Source organism: Rhinolophus sinicus, linkage group LG10 (genome assembly GCF_036562045.2).
Source record: "Rhinolophus sinicus isolate RSC01 linkage group LG10, ASM3656204v1, whole genome shotgun sequence".
In the NCBI taxonomy this organism is placed as follows: Eukaryota; Metazoa; Chordata; class Mammalia; order Chiroptera; family Rhinolophidae; genus Rhinolophus; species Rhinolophus sinicus.
In genome coordinates this window covers 102,309,394-102,324,680 of record NC_133759.1, presented here as the reverse complement: position 1 = coordinate 102,324,680, position 15,287 = coordinate 102,309,394, and positions in this window count along the sequence as shown.

Below are 15,287 nucleotides of genomic sequence, written 5' to 3'. Positions count from 1 at the left end.
GGGACTGTTATGCTGAATGTTTGCGTCCTTCCAAACGTCATATACTGAGGCTTTATCCTCCAGTGTGGCTGCATTTGGAGATGGGACCTCTAAGGAAGCAACTAAGGTGAAATGAGGTCATAAGGGTGGGCTCTGACCCAATAGGATTAGAGTCTTTATAAGAAGAGACACCAGAGATCTTGCTCTCCCCACCCCCCTGGGCACAGGCACCTAGGACAGGCCATGGGAGCACACAGAGAGATGGAGGCCACCTACAAGCCGAGAGAGGAGGCCTAAGAATGAAACCTCCTTTGCCAGCACCTTCATCTTGGACTTCGCAGCCTCCAAACTGTGAGATAGACGTTTCTGCTGTTTAGGCCACCCAGTCTGTGGTATTTTGTTAAGGTAGCCCAACTTGACTAAGATAGAATATACTCTAGGTAAAGGGAATATAAAGTGCAAAGACCCAGGAGGAACTTGGTGTTCTCAGAACAGCAGGAAACCAGTAGAGGAGCAAGGGAGAATGTGGTAAGACAAAGGGTCAGAGAGCAAGGCCAGTCCTAAGCCGTAACCACAGGCTCTGAGGGTAGAACATCAAGAAAAAGCACCCACGCCAAATGAAATCACTATCATCATCGCCATCATAATTAACATAAAGGATTGACTTTTTCTCAAACTTATGCAACGTGTAAACAAAGGCCTTTTTAGAAAACTAAGATATTTTTCACAGTGTTATACCACCGTCTGTGGGATAAATCCTATGCTTGCCATGCAATTTCAGTTTCTGCACAAATCAGATTGCTGTGCTCGAGGAGCAACCGCTGGAAACAGAACCCCTTTTATCTCCCTCAGGCAAAGACAAGTATGTTCCAGCTATGAGGCCCCAAAGCCATGACCTTCAACCCCCAGCTGGGGCCCATGTGAACAGTGCTAGGGAAAGGCTCCAATTTCTCTGCACTATCAGATCTGGCCAAGCCTGTTGTTTTTCATGCCAGTACCAGGGTGGATCAACAGCCCTGGTTAATGCTGAAACCACTGGAGGTAATTAAACAGGCAGGACTGGGCTTGGCCTCAGAGAAGGAAGGAGCGAGATTGCTATGCAACTTTTCCTTTCTGCAGTGCGAGCACTACAAAATTGGCATTGGTATCTACTTTCCTCCTAATGCCATTTAGTTTTGGAGGCAAAACCCCAGTGAAAGGGAGTCAGAGGGATTAGGAGGCCAAATGCAGACAGAGGTGGGTGGTGGGGTCTGTAGCGTTAGGCATAAATGTCTTCACCTTTTAGCTAAAGAGATGGCTTGCAGCTGTGAGCAATTCTGCCCAGCCCCTATCTCCACCCCAGGGGCCCATTTGGCAACGTATGGAAATATTTTGGGTTATCACAGCTTGGGGTTCGGGGAGTGCTACTACCATCTTGTGGGTAGAGGCCGGGGATGTTGCTAAACAATGCACAGGACAACGCCCCACAACAAAGAACTACCCAGCCGCAAATGTCAACTCTGATTTAAGAGTACAACAAAGGAAGAAAGAGATTGAAATATTTAAGGGCTTTTCATGTGCCATATGACACACACACACACACACACACACACACACACACACACACACACACACCATTTAATCTTCACAAAGTGTGCCCATTTCCCAGATGAGAAAATCCCCAATTCAGTGGGGACTTCACGCAGCTAGTAACTAGCAAAGGAGGAATTTGAACTTGACTCTGGGTAATTCTCATTAGGTCTGATACCCAGTGCCTAGCAGAAGTTGGTACCTAACAGAAATTCAATAGAGACTTACTTGAATTAATAATGGATATCAATGAATGCACGAGTCAATGGCCCTGAAGTACATGCACATTTCATCCCACCACTTTCTGAGAATAATAAAGATCCATTCAGGTTTTTGGTCAGGGCAATATGTTGCAGATGCCAGGAATAGAAATCTCCCCAGGCCAACTCAAGTCAAAATGGAAGCCTATGGTGAGAATGCAGAGGTATTTGGGAAACAAAGCACAGTCAGGACTTAACTTAGAAAGCCACCAGGAATCAGAATGTCCCATGCTGTTATCTCTGCATCTTAGTTTGCTCCCCCAACATGATTTGCTTTGTTTAACCATCTTGCCTATGACTCAACATACCAGCCTCAGCTCCACGTTGACTCTGAAAGTCTCAATGGCCTCTCAGCTTGGCTCTTCGTTAACTAGTTTAGTCTGTTAATATCCTAATTACACCTCCTGGAGGAGGAATTAGATTGTATAGCCTCAGCTAACCTGCAAAATGACTCTGTCTTAGCCAGACAACTGCAATTGCACGAGACACTCTGAATGAGAATGGGCCAAATGAGCCTCATCCAGCCTAAGGACCATGAGCAACAAAAATATTCTTTTAAGCAACTATGTTTGGGGCGACATTTTACCATCAAAGCACAAAATTCAACCAAGTAAATGTGACGATCTAAGTGGCTTGACTAAGTGATTCATGAATTGGACAGGACGATCTCTAGCAGCTAGAAGGTGCTCCAAGAGGTTATGAAGCGGGGCGCAGCTGGGCCCCCTGTACTCAGAATGCCTCCAGGATGCCCTGTCCCGGTTCCAGCCCTGGCTCCTTATCTTAGAAGATCACCTTGTAGATGCTTATTAAGTACAAACTCTATCGCTTAGCATTTTCCCAGGTTATTCCCCCAACGTTCCTGGACCACTGGTGCCACAAGAGATACGATGACAGACGGGGGCATCATGAAAGGAGAACAGACCTCCGGGACATCATGCAGACTCTGGGAGAGTGCCCTGATTTTCCCTTAAATACCCCCGGCCGGTCTGAGAATGTAGAGCTGTTTTTGGAGGTGTTAACCAACTGCCTTCTCAGACCACCAGTGAGTTGATAATAAATGTTCATTCTATGACCCAGGCCCTGTGTTGGTCTATTGGCTGAGCGGTGCAGGCAGCATGAGCCCGGGATGCATTTGGCCTCCGCTTACAGTTCCACAGAATGGAAGGTTTTTACAGAAGAAAGGTACAGCAGGGGAGTTATTAGCAAAACTAAATAAATAAGTAGAGAGAGAGAGAAAGCGAGAAAGAGAAAGAGAGAAATGAAAGGACTATTTTTAGGCCAGGTCGTCTTCTTTTGAGGGGAAGGCAATGGCAGGAGTTTTGTCACACTAGTGTGGATCAGGAAGTTCCGGACTGATTGGTTTAAAATTCCACTCCTGGGAGAGGCTGAAACTGTAAGTAGGCTAGTTGTTAAGTTTTGGTTTGGTGCAGTGGCTTAGCAAAAGTGACTCCATTTTGGCTTGTTGTTTCTTTTGCTTGTTTTTTTGTTTGTTTGTTTTTTGTTTTTTTAGTATTACACGGCAATAGATCAATAAAACAGATTTTGGTATCAAAAGTGGGTTGCTGCTATCGCAGGAACCTAAACATGTGGCATCGTTACAATTCTGCTCCCTAGTTCAAAGTCCAAAGACCAAATACATATTTCTATTATGAGTCACAATATCACAATCATCCTGTGTGTTGACCAGCAGACAGAAGCTGGAGGGCTCTCCAACAGCATGTTAGTGAAAGTCTAGAGGCCTTGATTGTGACTTAAAGGAAAGTGAAGAAAATCTACTGGAAGCTGGAGGAAAGGGGACCTTTGTGGGTGCTGGAAGGTTTGGAGACACTGTTTTCTGCTGTCATGTGAAAAGTAGGAAATAGTTCATAATGAACGTGACGATCTGGCCAATCTACCTATTATAAAATGCAAAAGAGAGAGTGCAGTTAAAAAAAGGAACTTTTTTGGTTTCAGGCAAAATTTAGAGGGTGTGTAAAACAGCCAGCGTTTTCTGGATTTGGAAGTAAATCTACTTCTCATGCTTCACCAGAGGGAAAACTATTCTCCAGTTAAAATGCCCTTCCAGCAAAGGTTGGCCTAACATCTTTTGTTAGGAGCTCAGAAAGGTTTAGGAAGGTACTTCATTAATCCTTTCAAATAGAGAAAAATCTTCTAAAGAGCTTACAGGTATGTCTCACTGTCTGTCTTTATTAAACAAGATTTTTAAGACTCTTAAGAGCATTGTCCCACAGCAGCCTGAAAAGGCACCCAAGATACCGTGTTTCCCCGAAAATAAGACCTAGCCAGACAATCAGCTCTAATGTGTCTTTTGGAGCAAAAGTTAATAGAAGACCCAGTCTTATTTTACTATAAGACTGGGTCTTTATAATATAATAAATAATAATATAATATAATATAATATAATATAATATAATATAATATAATATAATATAATATAATATAATACCGGGTATACTATAATATAATACTGGGTTTTATATTAATTTTTGCTCCAAAAGAAGCATTAGAGCTGACTGTCCAGCTAGGTCTTATTTTGGGGGAAACAGGGTAAAAAAGGACTTACATGGGCCAAAGAGATATGTGATTGTGGTTCTTTTTCTCAGTGGAAAGAACTCCAGTAAGCATCATAAAAAAAAAAATCCTCAAAGTTTTTTTGTGTTTTTTTTTTGGAATTGGCTTGAACTAAAAGAGGAAATAGTACAGGGTGAAAAGAGGGCTCTGGATTCCAGAACTTCTAACAGGCAGGAAGTAGGCTCAGAAACTACTCGGGGCAAATACAGGTTACATTTCATGGCAAAAGAAGGTTAAATCCACAAAACGGAACCAAGAATTCAGAAGGCAGAGCTGCAGAGAATCCTGAACAGAACTGGACCCTAATCAAGGAATCTGTAATGTGTTTACTGCAGTTTTCTGATTTCTATCCCACCAATATATGTTGGGTGTGGAAGACAGAAAACTTGTCTTTTTAGGTCCCAGGTAATCAGATCAAGAAGAATCATTCTTGAAGAGTTATAACTAAGGAAGCACACTCAAGGCACCTCATCCACACTGGAAAGTGATCCAGACAATGAGATCCTGGATCCTGAAACTGATGGCGTGAGACTGGTAAAGAGAAAAACCACAGGCCCAAAATGGCGTCACTTGTGCTATAGCCCATATGGCAAACCTAGATTTAATATCTGACCTGACTGCTGTTTCAGCCCCTCCAAGAAACAACCTTAATTAACCAGTCTGGAATTTTCTGGTCAACTCCAATGAAATAATCTCTCACTTGGGCCCGCCCTCCCCATCCTCCCATGAAAGGAAAGGTAATCTGCATGATAAAAACCCCTGCTATCCCCATTCTCTACCCCCAAAAATGTCCCCTTCTGTAGGTAGGTCTAAAAATAATCCTTTCTTTTCCTGGTTAATGGCTCCCTTGCCCCACCTTGGTTTCTTTCTATAAAAACCTTCTATTTTTGTACAACTTCTAGGGGTTCCCTTCTATTTGCTGGGTGGGATGAGGTGCGTTTCATGAATCGCTGAATAAAGTCAATTATATCTTCAAATCCACTTGTTGAATTTTGTTCTTTAAGATGTTTGGAAGAGTCGCCAGATGGAACTGCATTTTGTGTGAAGGAAGAATGTAAATAATTTGTGGTCAGAGATAGACTGTGGTAGTTATGAAATCTGACCTCCAACTTCTTTGACGTTCCAGAGCGGTGTCTAGGTGTCTTCCCTACAATGCTGACTCTGTAACTGCTTGATCGAAAGAAGGCAGCAGAGTGGCACTGTGCCAGTTTCGGGCCCAGGTCTTAAGAAAGGTGTACATACTGTCTATCTCTTTCTTGGGATGCTGGCTTTTGGATCCCACCCATCATGCTGTGAAGTCCAGGCCACAAGGAGAGAATCCAAGTGTCAAAAACTTCACTGAGGTCCCAGTGTAGAGCCAGCATCAGTTGCCAGACGTGATAGTAAGAAAGCTTGACCAAGATTCCAGCCCCAGCCGATATCCACTTATAACCATGTAGAAATCAGTGACACAACTAGCTGACACCAGTAAAGCCCCAGAACCATGCGAAATAATAATTAAAAGACTGTTTTTTTTTGGTTTTTTTAAAGCCACTAAGCTTTGGAGTGATTTGTTACACAGCGGGCGATAGCCAGTACAAGTACTTTCAGTAGTTTATATAATCTTAAGTACGGTGACTATGTGACAATAAGCATAAATAACTTTAATAATTATAAGGAGTCACAAAAATAAAAGAAATAACAAATGTAACTTTACTATTAAAACGACAGAAGATTTCAGAATCAGAGAGAACTAGATTCAAATCCTACTCGGCATCCTGTTCGTTGTGTTAGGTAAAAGTTAGAAAGTGTAGGGGGAGGAGGAGGGGTACGAGGGTGTCCATACTGGTACCTACAGAGAAAGCGCTAAATAGCTTTGATTAATTGCCTCCAGCCACACGTCTGTTTTTACAGCCACAGAGGACAAGAGGTAGTTTGGAGCAAGATAAGGATCTGAGTTAACAGAACTCCACCCTTCTTAGAAGCTCACGCCCTCCCATAGAAGAGCTTGCACCACCTTTTCCCAGCAAATCAATATGTAATTCCCTCATCCCACCTGGCAAACTATATAAGTCCTCAGGACAAGGGGACTGACTGGTCAGAGGCCTCTCTCCCACCTCCATAGTCTTGTTCACTTCCCAGAGGACGTAGCACTAATAAACCCTGCTTGCATATTAATCAGCTTGCTACCTTTGGTTTTTCACTGCCTCATAACAGTTGCATGACATTAGATAAACTACTTAGCTTCTGATTCTCAGTTTCTCTTTAGAATAGAAGTAAGAACACCCATTACATAGATTGTGAGCTTTAACATCAGAGAATAAACGTAAATCCTCTAGCCCAGTGTTTGATACATAGTAGCTGCTCAATAAATATTTCATTATTGTTACTGGATATTGGTTGCGTCAGCGTTGGCTGGCAAGGCCACGATAACAGACAGGCCTTCTCCCGTGTACAAGCACTAAGAATTCTATTAAGCAGGCCGGCCATGCGCCCGTTTGCCTTGTGCAGAAGGCTCTGGGGCTGGATGACTCTGGAAGCAGACATGTCACATGGGGCTTGGGCCTTTGGTTGGTTCCAGATGGAAACTGTTCCAGTTCAGTTCCTACTGGGAACGGACTCACCTTCTGACCTTGAGCATTGGTGGGTATGAAGGTAAACAGGTGAAAAGCAAATAAGGGAAAGGAGACCGATTTCTGTACCATGGGCAAGACCTGCACTGTGCACAGACTCGACCTCGGTCGAGGGGATGGAGGGTACAGTCTGATTTTGTGTTAGTCAGGTCAGCAAGGTGGGTGTTAATTAAAAGTTGACTTGCACAACAACCTCAAATTGCTGCTGCAGAAGTGGAGGTTCCTGCCAAAGGGAGGCTTGCGATCTAGTGAAGATACTAACTCAATCATTCTTACATTTATTCACTCTTTCCACCACCATGATGTCTTCCTCTAGCAAGTTTCTTTGCCTCAGCTGTTATCTTTACCCCAGACCAAGTAAACTTCCAAAAATGTGGTTCTAATCCTGACACTCCCCTCCTTTGAAGTCTTTGGTGCGTCCCTGTGGTTCTTTGGACAAAGTCCAAATTCTTTCACATGGTTCACAAGAAACTTTATGGTCTGCTTAAAACCCTCCAATGGTTTCTCATCCCTTTTAGAATGGAATCCAAACTCTCGGTGTCCTGCTGGGCCCTGGGGAAACTGGATCCTCTCGGACTTCACCACCCCCGCACTCCCCCCACCTTATCTCGCTCACTCCACCCTTGACCCTCTTGTTTTCCCAATATGCCTCAGAGCCTTTGCTCGCTCAGGGCACTCATCCCTGAGATCTTTGCATAGCTGGCTGCTTCTTAAACTTCTCAAGTCAACCCCTCCCTAATCATCCAATCTGTTACATAGCATCAAAGAGTTGACTTTTCTTAACAGCATTTATCACAAGCTGTAATTATCTCACTTTATCTGTAGGAATCCTATCAGCCAAGGCCATTGCAATATCTCCAACTTGTGGAACAGTGCCTAGCATGTAGTACGTGCTCAAAATGTTTGTTAAATCTCCATGTCACAAATTTGGAATCCAAAGCTCGGCGAGCATGGAGGACTTTCAGTGGTAAAGCCAAGTCTGACTGATTTCAAGGCCCAGGGTCTAGAGCAGTGCTGGTCCAAGGAGCTACTCAGTGAACTCTCCGCGACTGGCCCAAGCTTAAGGCAGTGACAGATGGAGTCAAAATGGACAACTACGCAAATCTACCTTCATGCAGCATATGTTGCTATGAAAAAAAATATCAGCCGAACTAAAACCCGTGGGCTCGGTGAGGTACTTGATTTACATTCTGCTGTGAGCTCTGTGTCTCACTGGGAGCTGGTAACAGCAGGGGGGTCAGCACCCCCTGTGCAGTGCAGTGTCAAGAGCGTTGCTCTGGTCTGACCACCACCTGTATTCCTGACTCTTCTTAGCCGGTGACTTCAGATGAAGCACCTGGTTGATTCCTGGCTCCTTCCTCTCATCTGTGGGCCTACGCACAGAATTGTCAGTTAATTTGTATCGTAGATGAAGAGAATATTGAGACTTGTTTTTTTCTTTTTTAAACCCTGCTTTTCAAAGCCAGCAAGAAAACCTTTTTTTAAACTGTCCTCAGGTTTGGAATTTTCATGAGGCTCTAAGCTCCAGAAAGCTATTCTTGCTGGTTAGTTGGCTACACTCTCAAAGCCCTGCTTTCCAGCGTAGAATTATGCAACTATTCTTGTCCGTACTGGCCTCACAGCCCGAGGCAGTGACAGCCTTAAAAATGCCATGCGCCTGTCCTTATGTGCTCTTAGTTTCCTGGTACACTGGTGCTGAGCTCCTAAACAGTCTGCCACCATTCGCCATCACCATGGGTTTTCTACCACAGTTTTCACCTCTTACCTCACCAGATAGCCACCCTGCGCACACGTGCACGCGCGCACACACACACACACACACACCCTATGCCAAGATCTGTAGTGGTAGCAGCCAGTAGGGAAGGTTTGCTCATTCATTCAAACATTCAGTGAGAACTTTCTATGTGCCAGCAACTGTTAAGAGTTGAGGATTAAATGACAGGGCCCTTGTTCTCTAAGAGTTTTCTGAGCCTAGAGAGGAAGTTAGACCAAACGTAATTGAAATAATACCATGAGGAATGCTATGAACAAAAGTACCAAAGTTTGGGGCCGGCCCGATGGCTCAGGCAGTTGGAGCTCCGTGCTCCTAACTCCGAAGGCTGCCGGTTCGATTCCCACATGGGTCAGTGGGCTCTCAACCACAAGGTTGCCGGTTCAACTCCCGTAAGGGATGGTGGGCTGCGCCCCCTGCAACTAACAATGGCAACTGGACCTGAAACTGAGCTGCGCCCTCCACAACTAAGACTGAAAAAGGACAACAACTTGAAGCTGAACAGCACCGTCCACAACTAAGACTGAAAGGACAACAACTTGAAGCTGAACAGCACCGTCCACAACTAAGATTGAAAGGACAACAACTTGACTTGGAAAAAAGTCCTGGAATTACACACTGTTCCCCAATAAAGTCCTGTTCCCCTTCCCCTCACCCCCCCAAAAAAAAGTACCAAAGTTTTAGAAGGTCAGACAGGCACCCTCATCTAGTCTGCTAGATGTGTACACTAGTGAGGCAGAAAGACATAAATCAATGCTCAAATACCAGCATGAATGCTTTATTCTCTAATAGTCACCATCAATGTCACCCTTTTGCTCCCATTTGCCAGGTACTGTGTTAAGCACTTTATATGCAGGAAGTCACTTCATCTTCACAAAGTGTGAATGGTAGGGAAGCCATTTTTATCCCCATTCTACAGATGAGGACACCAAGGCAGAGGCAGGTAAACTTACCACTCCAAAGTTGCACAACCAATCAGACATGGGAACCTAATTTTGCCTGATTGTGCTGCCTAGTTTACAACTATTTCACTCTACTCCAACCTTGTCAAAGCCCTGATGAATACACTTTCCTAGTCATCCCAGGCCCAGGAAGAGGCCAGCTGTAATTAGGACTGCCCCTGATTAAACATGGCGTTAGGAAGTACATTGATGATTCCCAGATCATACTCTCTTCAATATTATGCCCATAAAGTATGTTTCACACCCCTAAACTGCCTTTGTTGTAAATAATTATTGGTTGCTGTAAGCATCTAGAAGGATGAGAGCTTCTAGGTTACTTGTGAAGGACTTAGGTCCAAACTCATCCAATTTAATTATTTGTGAGCCACCATTCTGGGCCAGATCCTATGAGAGGTTTGGGCACTCCAAGTAGAATAAATCACGACCCTAGTCTTCAAAGTGCTCTTCTAGTATTGAAGGGGACAGGCAAGTAAATGGCTCACTCTGTTACTATGCAATGAGTGGCAAAGATAAAAGCCTATACAAGGACCGAAAGTAGCACAGACTACAGGAAGTCTTCTGGAGGAGGGGATTTCTGGGTTGGGTTGTAAGGTATGAATAGGTGTTCAACAGGAACTCAAGAAGAGCACCTTACACATGCAAAAAGGGGTGAAGGCATTAGCCGTTGCGTGTACTCAGTTTACTATAAGCAGTTTTGGTCCTATTGGAGCATATAATGAAGGGTATATAGTTGCAAGTGAGGCAGCTGAAGAGGTCCACAGCAGCCCATCATGACGGGTCTTATATCTTAAACTAAAAGGCTGGGGGTTTTATCCTGAAGACAAGGTGGGGGAGAGGCACGTTTCTAAGCCCTGGAAATAATACAGTCTGCTTTGCTTTTGAGAAAACTTACTCTGGCATCAGTAAGGAGGGTGGGTGGGAAAAAGCCAGCCAAGAGGCAAGAAGGGCCTTTATGAGTATAAAACTGTGAGATGAGGAGGCTGGTGGTCAGGCCAGAGCAGGAGGTTGGACGGGAGGGACACACATGGACCGCAGTGAAAGGACTGGGTGACTCATTGGACGTGGGCTGTGAGGGGTGAGAGTCCAGGATGACTCTCAACTTTTCCGGCAGGTGAGTCGGTGGGTGCTGGCAGCACCAGCTGAGGCAGGGCCTTCAGGAAAGCGAGCAGGTAAGACAAGAGGGCTGAGCGAGTGGCAATTCGAGTCTGGGCTTCAGGGAAAGTGCCAGGAGGTAGGGGTCAGCAGGCAGAGCACAGATCCAGAGAGAGGCTCAATCTTGTCCCCATAAGCAAACGTCTGGGAGGACTCAGTCCCAGGCAGAACGGAAGTATGTGCCAACCAGGCTGGGGTTCTCTAAGCTGTTAATTGTCAACGGCTAAAACAAGTGACAGGACATGGATTCCATCCCCAAGCTAAGGACTGGATGTCCCTGCAGGAGCAGCAAGGCCAAGGCAGAACCCTAATGTCCCACTTATTTACTCCCCATGATCGTCCTTCTTGGTGTCAGTACCATGCATCCCCCAAAGCATAAGCCCAAACCCTCAGACCTCCCCTCATCTCCTTCATCCATCACCACTCTGTCTTCAACAGCCTGCTCACTCTTGACGCCCCGTTCCTTCTTTCTCGTCACAGCATTTACGGTATCTAAATATCACTATCTGTCTGCTTTATACTATCTAGAATAATCTTATACATCTGTCCACTTGTTTCCTGTCTATTCCCTCTGGAATGTGACCTCCAGGAGGGCAGGGGCTTGTCCTGTTCCTCTCTGTATCCCCAACCCCTAGAACAGTGCCTGGCACACGATAGGAGCTCCATAAGCATCTGTTCAATGGAGCACTTGATTCAAGCACTTCTCTCATCTCTGCTGTCACTGCACTGATTTAAGCCCCCGCACAACTCCTGGAGCCCCCCAGACTTGGTGACTGACTGCCTGTGGGCCAGGAGGGCGACGGAGGGGCCTGAGGTGACTAGTCTTTCCATTTCCAAGTCGCGGCAATTCTCCAATCCACCCATTCTCCACAAAGCAGCCAGAGTAGCTCTCTAAAATCACACATCATGTCACGCCCCTGCTGACACTCTGCCAGTGGCCCTCAAGGCCCAGCACGCCCAGTTCTCCAGCTTCACCTCCATTCACTTCACTCCTTGCTCCCCACTCCCCATCCTTGGCTTTTGTTCTTCAAACCAAACCTACCTCCAGGACCGGCCACACCTCTGTCTTCCCCAGCAACCTGCGTGGATCCCGGCCCCTATGCCACCCTCCACCTCGTCCCAGAAGCCTGCTCTGACCATCCAACCTAAACTAGAGCCTCCTCCTCTCCTGCAACCCAGACGCCCTCCAGCCCATCAACCTGAGCGTTTCCTTCACATCCCTTATCCCAGCCGACCCTTGTTTACAGATTTGTTAACCTGAGTTTTGTTTCTCTCTCTTTTTACCTCTCTTCCCCACATCAGGTACTCCAGTGCCCGGAACATAGTTAAAGCTCAATTAATATTTCTTGGATGAAATTGTGCTCCCCCTATCACGATGGTGGTGATGATGGTGATGACGACGATGAAACTCAGACGAGGGTGCTCCCCCACCGAGAGATGCCGGTTTGAGTTTGTGGATCCAAGGACTGACTGTAGCATGTTCTTGACCATCTAATTAGAAAAAGAATCCGTTGTTACAAGTGTGGGCTGGGCTTTGAAGCTAGTGTGTGTGTGTGTGTGTGTGTGTGTTTAATTCATGCCAGGGGACCTCAGAGTCCTCATTAGGTATAATTTACCACCTGTCTCCATGGATACCCACTCAGTAAAAGCAAAATGAGGATGTGTCAGATGTCCTCTATCACTTTGCAAGATAGGGTGGATTTATTGTGTTTGGTAGACAATAAATATTGAGACAGGAAGACAGCCTCTTTGCCCCTTTAGATGCTCTTCCCAGCTCTCACACCCACTCTACTGGGAAGGATTTTGAAGACATGCTAGAGCAAAGAGAAAATGCAGGTAACCAGACAGGACTGGAGGTGAGGATTGGGGCTGACAGTCAGCAGGGGCTGCAGAAGAAAGACTCTTGCCAAAAAATGAAGCAGGATGACCTGTCAATTTCAGTAACATGGGGCGGGGGGGTGGGGGGGGCGGAGGAGGGAAACTTAAAGGCAAACATAGCTGGACACATCTTGTATTGCCCCTGACAGAGACATAGTTTTGTGAACCTCAAAAAGCAGAGATGGAAGAAATCTCACACAAGCATTTCATTTTACAGATGGGTAATTTGAAGCCCAGAGAGGAAAAAGGACTTTCTCAAAGTCACAAAGAAATTTTGGGGCTGATCTAAGACCAGAATTCTTTTTTCAAAAAAAATAGTTTATTGGGGCGACAATTGTTAGTAAAGTTACATAGATTTCAGGTGTACAATTCTGTAATGCATTATCTATATCTCACATAGTGTGTTCACCACCCAGAGTCAGTTCTCTTTCCATCACCATATATTAAGAATTCTTACTATTTCAAGTTCACTGGTTTCCTAGCATATAACATCACTGTTGTAAACCTAACTTTTAAGCTACATTAAGTTAAGTCATCCATGTGTACTCTCATCTCTGTGGCCACAGATACTAACAAGAGTCTATGTTGAAAAAATCACCCAAATTCTTATGGCTTCTCATTTCTAGCCCTCCTTCCTCTTGGACTATGGCCAGCCTATCATAAGGTATGTGTGTCACTTCTCCTTTGACTTCCAAGCTGATGCTATCAAAACGAGGCAGGAACCAAGCAAAAGATACATGCTGGTAGAGAACAGGCAGTGCATACAAGAGTTACACAACCAGCGGGTGAATCATATTAGATAATGAACACTCTTTGAAGTTATGTCAAATCAGAAATCATGACTCTCACCCAATAAAACTGTAAGAAAACAAGACCATTCAAGAATATGTGGGGTTCTATGTGGGATGAAGTGACAAAAGGGGAAAAACAAGAGGAGAAGAAAGTTAAGTCTACCACTCAGGGTTCTAAGTTATCAGGTCACATATCTTGGAGCCTGGAAGAATGTTTCTATAAAACAATCTAGATAAAAAATATATTTCTAAACAATAAATGTGGAACCTGGGATCAAAATTACAAAAGGTAACAAAGCACCAATCAAACTTGGGGTCCAATCCTAAATAATTACCTTGGGCAGTATAGATACTTAAACTTTCTTTCTTATTTTTAAGATAACAATTGTAATACAATAATAAATGTAGACATCACTTACTTATCATTACCAGGCCATGCCTTAAGCACGCTATATGCTTTCTTTCATCGAATCCCCATCTCAATCCCTTGAAATGTGACTAGCATCATTATTTCCAATAAGAACCAGAGAGATGAAACAGTTTGCCCAAATTTATCATCAAGTTGTAGGACCAAAATGTAAATGCAATTTTGAGTTTTTTTTTTTTTACTGTTTTTTAAAAAAATATTTTTAAGTGTGTTTTTCCAGGACCCATCAGCTCCAAGTCAAGTAGTTGTTTCCATCTAGTTGTGGAGGGTGCAGCTCACAGTGGCCCATGTGGGGATCAAACCGGCAACCTTGTTGTTAAGGGCACTGTGCTCTGACTGAGATAACCGGCTGCTCCACGTTTGAGTTCTTTATCATAATATTTTAAAGGGTGGTGATGAGGATTAAGTTTAAATTAAAATTTTAGAAGTAAATCACCTTGCATAGTGCCAGGTCTTAGAACACGTTCCCTAAGTGGTAGTTTGTGTCCTTCCCTGTCCTTATTCATAGCCTGTGGTTTATCCTGTACAAGGAAGGGGCAAAAAGGCTCAATCCTCCATTGCCAATTCTCAAAGCATTTGTGACCTGAGTCCTGGGTCAGCTAAGTGGGGGGCAGATGTGGAGGGGAGGCCAGGAGAAGATTCCCAATGCCATCCCTTCCTTTTCCAGCTAGAGGACTCACAATCTAGGAGGCAGAGGGAAAACGGTGCCTTGGCTTTGCCAGGAGAACTAGAGCACCTAATTTTCTTCCCTGGGAATCAATTTCCCCTTTGGGAGGAGGGAGCTGGGCTGCAGAGCTCCCAAGGGGACCATGGAACGGTGACAAAGAGCATGTGCTCTGCAAGTGACTTCTCATATCCTGCCCCATCTTTAAAATGAGCAATAAAACGAATAATAATTGTAAGTACTTCACAAGGTTGCTAAGTGAAATCAAATAATTCACAAAGAGTACCTAGCAGCGTGCCTTGGACATGGTAAGCATTTAATCAACGTTACCTATTACTACTATTGCTGTCATCATCATCATCATCATCATCATCCCTCCAAACCCAGTATCTGACATGTCTCTGTTAAAACCAGGGGATTCCTTTGTGAATGACTTATTTATAAATGCATTCCACGGTCTGTCTAAAGAGTGCCTCGAGAGCCCCGTATTGAGCGCTTTCCATGGTACAATGACTAGGTTTCTTGCCTCCAGGGAAAGCCTGCGACTTGCAGGACAGCCATGACAGTCCCCGCAGACTTCCCTTCCCCTTCTTCTCTTTTGGCGGCGGGGCTTGGCCAGAACCCTAGACTTTCCAGCCCACCCATATGTCA